The following is a 7,902-nucleotide window of genomic DNA, read 5'->3' on the forward strand; positions in this document are numbered from 1 at the left end:
TATTTTACCTTAATAAAAACCATCACCAACAACCACCAAAGAAAATCCACAAGCCTTGAAATTAGCTGGGACACGTTTCCCGCTGGAGGAAAGGCAGGTGCAAATGGCAGCCTGGAGCTGGGAACGTGCCGGTATAACCCCCGCGAAGGAGCCCAGCGCCCTTGCGTGCAGAGCGCCTCGGAAAAGACCGAGGCGCGCTCCCCGCCGGCTCTTCAGAGCAGAGGCAGAGGCAAGAGGCAGAGGAGAGTCTCCCTCCCGTGAGGCTCCGTCCTCACTCTGCCTCTCAAGCTGAATCAGCTGCATTGTCACCGAACAAAGGGAAGAACAAGCAAAAATCCTCCGCACCAGCGTCCGGCCTTCGCTCACCTGCAGGTATATCTTTACACAGCTGGAGTCAACACAGAGACACTTCTGGATCCTGCCTGTTTCACTTTAATGTTGCGGACATTCTGCATACACGGCTGCAGCCCCCGTGGCGGTTATTTTTAAGAGTTTTTAACATCCCATCTGGTCTATGTATCATCATTTATTTTGCCCTTCTCCTACTTTTGGACGGGTGGCCTGTTTTTAATCTCTCACCCCTTCAAGGAGTGGCCTGGCCAGCTGAGCACTTTCCTGCATCAAGATTTCGTCCTTGGGCTTCTTCCAGTGCTTAAGAATCCACCTGCCAATGGCGCAGAGGACACGTGTTCAATCCCTGATCCTGGAAGACCCCCCATGCGGCAGAGCAACTAAGGCCATGCGCCGCAGCTACTGAGCCCACACGTCCTAGGCCTGCGCTCTGCAGCAAGAGAAGCCGCTGTGATGAGCAGCCCGACCGCTGCAAATAGAGAGCAGCTCCCGCTCACCGCAACGAGAGAAAGCCCATGGTCGGCAACGAAGACCCAGTGCAGCCAAAAATAAATAAATAGATAAACAAATTTGAGAGGGTGCACGCTGACCACATCCCAAACGGTCTCCAAGAACCCCAGGAGCTAAAGCAGCCGCTCAAAGGGCCAAGGCTAGGGAAGGACCTGAGCCTTTAGGGGACCCCAAGAGGACCCCCAGAAGGGAGCAGATGCCGTGTGACACGGGCACCTACATGGGCTAAATAGGATGCTAGCAAACTTTGGCGAGGGCAAGTGCAAGTTCAGGGGGACCAGAGCCCGCCTCAAGTTCCATAATTTCCCAGGACTCAGAGAACTCAGCAAAGCCACCACACTCATGGTGATGGTTTATTACAGCAAAAGGATATATATTACAGTCAGCGAAGGGCAGAGGCTCAAGCAGCAGAGTCCAGGCGGGTTCCACGCAGAGGTGGTTAATATCCAATGTGTATAACATTATATATGTTGGCTAATAACCCCTTATCAGATATGAGCTTTATGAAGTGGGAGGTGAGGCCACTGGCTGAGGGGGTGTTGGGAGGAGGTAAGGGGCAGGGATCTGAGGGTGGAGAAGAGAAGGGGGAGTCTGAAACAGTTACTGCAGAGTGCAGGGGAGCCACGCGGCCGCAGAGTCGCCCAGGAGCGCCATGGGCCCTGGGCGATGGCTGTGGAACAGGTACAGCAGAACCCCCGGGCCTGCTGACTCTCCCGCCCTCCTGCTCCACCCCCACCCCCACCCCCTCCCTAGCTGCTCAGCGCCAGACCCAGAGAGAGCACCTTCATGTGCCCCTGAAATCCTGCCGCCCAGATCAGCGGGCCACTGATCAGCATCACTGAGTGGTACCAACGTACATGTGGTAGAGGGTGCCCATGTGTAGGCGTCTGAATTTAACAGATATCAGTCTACAGACTGCCAGACCTCAGCCCAGGGAATGGAAAGCAGCTGTGGGGCGTGTTCACGAGATCCAGGGCTCTGGGAGGGTGGCTTCAAAGCAGCTTTGTGGTCATCTCCCTCTGATTTTGAAGGATGGCCTTGTCCCCACGGCCGGTCCAGGTGGAGAACCAGAGCCCACCTCCTGCCTCCCCCGCTCTGGCCCCTGTCGGTGCCATCTGTGCCTGAGAATGGCTCGCCCCACGTGGCTGGCTCTGTTTCTGAGAATCAGCCAGGGGATGAAGCATCTCTGATGTGGAACCCACGGGAGACCCACACGCATGAAGCAAGCAGACCAGACCGAAAAAAAAGGAGGTCCAAAATAGATCGTCTATGGCAGAGAATGACTTAGTGCCAGAATGGAAAAGACTGACCAAACGGGGCCATTTCCAGGCCCCCTGAGGGAACGCGCACGTGGAGAACGGGGAGTCCAGGGGCAAGAGTGCAGAGAAGGGACCCAGGGGACCTCTCCGGAGCTCTCTCTCCACGTGGGCAGTGCCGCCTTCCCCCTGGGCCTCATCGCCGGCCTGTCCCTCGAGGGGCCTCGAGGAAGCACAGGAGCCGCTGGGAAGGATGACACTGGGGGCTCTGAACCTCTCTCCTGGGCTGGTCTCAGGGCTGAGACCAGGCCCAGCCCTGGGGAAGCCTACCACCCAGGGCTCTCTGCCTAAAAGAGGTCCGAGAGCCACGATCCCAGGAACAGCCTGCCTTTCTCCAAGGGGGCCTTAACCCCAAACAGTGAGTCACTGGGGCATTATTTCCAGATCGATGTGGGCACCTGCGGGGTGCAGACGGCCAGGCTGCAGACACCACCTCCCAGGACGCACTGAAGTCAGAACCCATGCAAATCACTTGGAAGGAAGACCTTACTAGAAAAATACAATGATATGCGTGTCAGGACATTTCTAAGAACAGTAGGAGAAAAACCATGGGGGTTTCCAAGAAAATGGCTTTTTAAATGTTAAGCAAAACCACAGGCAGCAAAGGAAAAAATAGATAAATTGGAATACCTCCGAATTTAAAACCTGTGTGCATCTAAGGACACCATTGGCAGAGTGAGAAAGTAACCCATGGGGAATATTAGATGCAAAGCTTATGTCTGATAAGGGGTTAATATCCAACACATATAAAGAACTCCTACAATTCAACAATCCCCCAAACAATATGGCTGTGCTGTGCTTAGTCACTCAGTCGTGTCTGACTCTTTCCGACCCCATGGACTGCAGCCGGCCAGGCTCCTCTGTCCATGGGGATTCTCCAGGCAAGAATACTGGAATCGGTTGCCATGCCCTCCTCCAGGGGATCTTCCCGACCCAGGGATCTTCATTGTTATGCCCAGAGTCCGAGTTCCCAAAACTGAGAGAATAAGACGTCCACAGCAATGCAAAAGCATAAAGGGGTTTATTACTAGCTCCAACCAGGGCCCAGGTTTCATCCAGCACAGTGGAATCCGACAAGGGCCCCGAGCTCTGAATCACATATACTTTTATACAGACGGTTCTTTGTTTCTGTAACAGCATAGCTGATTGGTTAAACCGTAAGCCCGCGCGGGACTTTTAAACCTCGCATCCCTATCTGGATTGGCTCGGGTCTGGCGTGGGCGGGGGCTACGGGAATCTTTCTAATTGGTCTAGCTACACTGCTTGTGGGAGTTCCCAGAGCCTCAGCTTTTCTCAGGCCTAGCCTGCCCCTTAGAGCCTGTCCTGGCTTCAGTTTGGTCCTAACATTCATATAATGATATGATTAATAACACGCAAAGGATTCAGGTCAACATTTTTCCAAAGAAGATATACAAATGGTTAACAGGAAAAGATGTTTAATATGTCTAATCATTCAGTTCAGTTCAGTCGCTCAGTCGTGTCCGACTCTGCGACCCCATGAATCGCAGCAGGCCAGGCCTCCCTGTCCATCACCAACTCCCGGAGTTCACTCAGACTCACGTCCATCGAGTCAGTGATGCCATCCAGCCATCTCATCCTCTGTCGTCCCCTTCTCCTCCTGCCCCCAATCCCTCCCAGCATCAGAGTCTTTTCCAATGAGTCAACTCTTCGCATGAGGTGGCCAAAGTACTGGAGTTTCAGCTCTAATCATTAGAGAAATGCAAATAAAAACCTCAATGAGATACCACTTCACACCCAGAGGGTGTCTACTACATTAAAAAAAAAAAAAAAGACAATGACAAGTGCTGATGAGTATGTGGGAAAATTAGAACCCTGGTGCCCTGTGTTGGGAATGTAAAATGATGAAGCTGCTGTGGAAAACAAGAGGATGTTTCCTCAAAAAACTAAAAATAGAATTACCATACGATCCAGCAATTTCATTTCTGGGTATACATGCAAAAGAATTGAAAGCAGGGTCTGAAGAGAGATTTTCCCACCAATATTCACAGCAGCATTATTCACAACAGCTAAAATGGGGAAGCAATACAAGAGTTCATGGCAGATGAATAAATAAGCAAAAGGCTGTAACAAGGGAATGCAATTCAATGACCCCGGGGCAGGTGACTTAATCCCTCAGAGGCTTTGTTTCTCTATCTGTAAAACAGGTGAGTAACACCAACGTTTACACGCTTGTTTTGAGGGTCTAACTCTGAGCCATCCAGTATGACAGCATCTGTGTGCTATACTGGAGTGGGTTGCCATTCCCTCCTCCAGGACATCTTCACCCCAAAACTGAGGTGCTGGGGCTTCCCTAATGGTTCAGCTGGTAAAGAACCCGCCTCCAACACAGGAGATGTGGAGACACAGGTTCGATCCCTGGGTCGGGGAAATTCTGACACCTGCTACAACACGGATGGGCTTTCATGGGCTTCCCTGGTGGCTCAGAGGTTAAAGCGTCTGCCTGCAATGCTGGAGACCTGGGTTCGATCCCTGGGTCGGGAAGATCCCCTGGAGAAGGAAATGACAACCCACTCCAGTATTCTTGCTGGAGAATCCCATGGACGGAGGAGCCTGGTGGGCTACAGTCCACAGGGTTGCAAAGAGTCGGACACGACTGAGCGACTTCAGTTTCACTTTCATGACATGGATGAACTTTTGAGGACACTGTGCAGAGTGAAAGAAACCAGTCACAAAAGGACAAATTCTGTGCGATTCACCTGCAGTCGTCAAATTCACAGAGACAGGAAGTGGAATGGTGGTTGCAGGGTCGGGGCAGGGGAGGGAAGGGAGTTAGTGTGTAACAGGGATAGTCTCAGCTGTATTGACACAAGTGTTATGGGAATGGATGGTAGTGATGACTGCACAACGTGAATGAACTTCATGCGACCGAATGGTACACGTGAAAATGGTTAGGATGGTCAATTTTATGGCACGCGTATTTTAACACAATGAAGAAAAAAATTTAATTAAAATACAGAAACACTACTGAACTTCAAGAAAAAAATTGAGCACAAGATTTCCTTTCATCAGTTTGGGGGGAAATCTGGAGATCTGCCAACCTGAGGGTCAGTCAGCAGCTTTGGGGTCAACATCATTGAGGGTCCCCAAGAGCCCAGGAGACAAGACCCCCTCCACTGACAGGGAGGGAACAAACCAGGGAATCCCACTCTCGTTTCCTCTTTTCAGCATCCGAGTCTACACTGTTTCTGTTCCTTTGCTCCCGAAACAAAACCTGAGCTGCCAGGCACAGGACCTGTTTGTCCCGCCGACGCTGGCAGGCAGGCCCTGTCCCAGGCACCGTCTGTCTGCTCGCAGCGGGGGCAAGTTAGCACATTTCAGAGCCTCTCTGCTCCCCCTGCTGCCTGCTCGTCTCTTGGCTCAGCCTGCATCCTGGGGCGCAGCCCAGCACTTTGTCCTTTGTCCTTGGCTCTGGGCTTAAGGAGAAGTTTAAACTTTCTGCTTAAATCATGAGAAATCTGATCTGGCTAAGCATCTTCCCCAGATTTAGACACTTTTCCAGGTTTGTTTGCAAATATCAGGTGCATTCCCTCAAGATAAAAATAGCGAGAGGTGATGGCTTGGCAGGTCCTGCTGCCACGGGTCCCCTTTGAATGCCAGGCCCGGGGTCTCTGCACCGGCTCAGCCGAAGGTGCATGACGGTGGGAAATCCTGCAGGAGGCGGCACTCTGCTTCCTGGTCACCCGGAGTGCCCCATCCAGGGGTACCCAAAGGTGAGCCTGCAGAATCTCTCCACCTTTCTCCAGGAGGAGCCTGGAGGCCAAGTTTGTGCTGCCAGACACAGGGGGACAAGTGATTTCTGCTGTCAAGTCCCTGGAGGGTGGGGACTAATTGGAGAACTGAGGCTGGGGGCGGGGTGTGAGGGCAGGTGCTGAGCATCTCTGAGGGGCCTTTTCTCGGTGGGCTCAGCAGCCTCTTTCAGGCCAGACCCTAGGGATGAACTGACAGGAACAGCACCTGTGGACCACAGTTTCCCCTTCAGTACCATGTGCCCATAAGGCCGTCAGCAAACTTGCCCTGAAAGATCCCTTAGCCGTGAACTCTGCCCTTAGGACCAGCAAGCTGGTCCCGGCGATGGCATGGCTGACGGTTAAGAGCCAGATCCTACAGTCAGCAGCCTTGAGCAAACCTTTTCACCTCGCTGAGCCTCAGTGTCCTCATCTATAAGATGGGGATATTAAAAGAATATTCTCTCCTATATGACTTTATTACTGTTACATTTTAACAAGTGGAGATAGACTCCCCACGCCCCTCAAAGTAAACCGATGCCTAAGATAATTTCAAAGACATAACAGCTATGAGGAAAACAAAACAGGGAAAACAAACTCAATTTGAGAGCAAAATAATAATATGCAGATGAGGACATTCCTAAGGTCTGTAGGAGAAAAACCATGGTGGTTTCCAATTGAGTGGTCTTTTAAATTTTAAGATTCAAAAATTAAGATTTAATTACCTAAGAAATACACAGCTTACACATAATACCCTCTCCATGTGAAAATTTGAAACGTCACATATCAAGTAGCCTGAAGTAGCTCCAGAGAGGGGCTGGGACTCGCCCAGGACCCCACCCGCATCCCGGGCATCTATTTTTATTGATTCCTGCCTGCGTCATCCTGCTCCCAAGGGGATGGGTTAGTTCACCATAGAGGACTTGCCTTGGCCCGTCATAAAAGAGATTTATAGGTTCTCTGACCTGTTAATTAGATAAGGGCTTTTGAGTTCCACAGAAAGGCCGCACTGTCACCTGCTCTCTGAGGGGAAGCCCTTCCCAGGCAGAACCCCGGCCCCACCACGGCTATTTCTGGCTTCCTCGGGGAAGAGTCACAGTGACAAGGCAGAAAGGCTCTCCCTTACGTCCTCCGTGGCTGCAAACCCTACACCTCTTTCCAAAGCATTAGCTCAGCGTGGTGGCGGCAGGGTCCAGGGATCCACTTTTCTTGATTAAACAGAACGCATCTGCCGACCAGCAGATCCGGATTCCAGGCTTGGTGCTGGGCTGGATTCAGCGTCTGTGGGGTCCCGCTGGCAGGCAGGCAGTGCCAGTCAGCCCCGGGGCTGGTGGGCAAGAGGGCATGTCCTGTCCCCAGCCCACGTGTGGGTGGGTCAGCACTGGGCCAGGCCCCAAATGTGGGGTTCTTTTCTGAGGACACCTCCCTCACCCCCAGACTCCAAACTCCCAGGCCCGATTTTGATTTCAAGTGTTCGCAGAGGGAGACTGGAGACAAAACAGTCTGGAACAAGGAGACTCCCTCTTGCTGGTTATTTCTCGGCCCAGCCATGCCGATGACCAATACTGTCTTCCCAAAGGCCATGGAGGCTGTTTTCCATGGGCAAAGGTGAGGGGTCTGCCCTCTTCCCCAAGACGAGGGGTCCTGGGGTGTCAGAGCAGCTGGGCCTTAAGCACTCAGTCCAGTCTTCTTGCTTTCAGATGAGGAAACTGAGGCTCAGAGGGGGCTGGTTTCCCCATGGCCATCGCAGGGCTTCCAGACTCTGCTGCTGGCCCGGAGACCACAGCTCCTCCCGCAGCATCCGGGATTCAAAGGGAGCGATCACCTCCAGAGACGGCACAGGGTCCTGGGTAAGAGCACAGGTCCTGGGCTCAGTATGCCCAGCCTCACTCTCTGCTTGGCCACTTATGAACCCCAGGACACCAAACAGCCGTTTACTTCCCATTTAATAGCCATTCAGCTTTAGAGAGTTCGTGTGT

Source organism: Capra hircus, chromosome 25 (genome assembly GCF_001704415.2).
Source record: "Capra hircus breed San Clemente chromosome 25, ASM170441v1, whole genome shotgun sequence".
NCBI lineage: Eukaryota > Metazoa > Chordata > Mammalia > Artiodactyla > Bovidae > Capra > Capra hircus.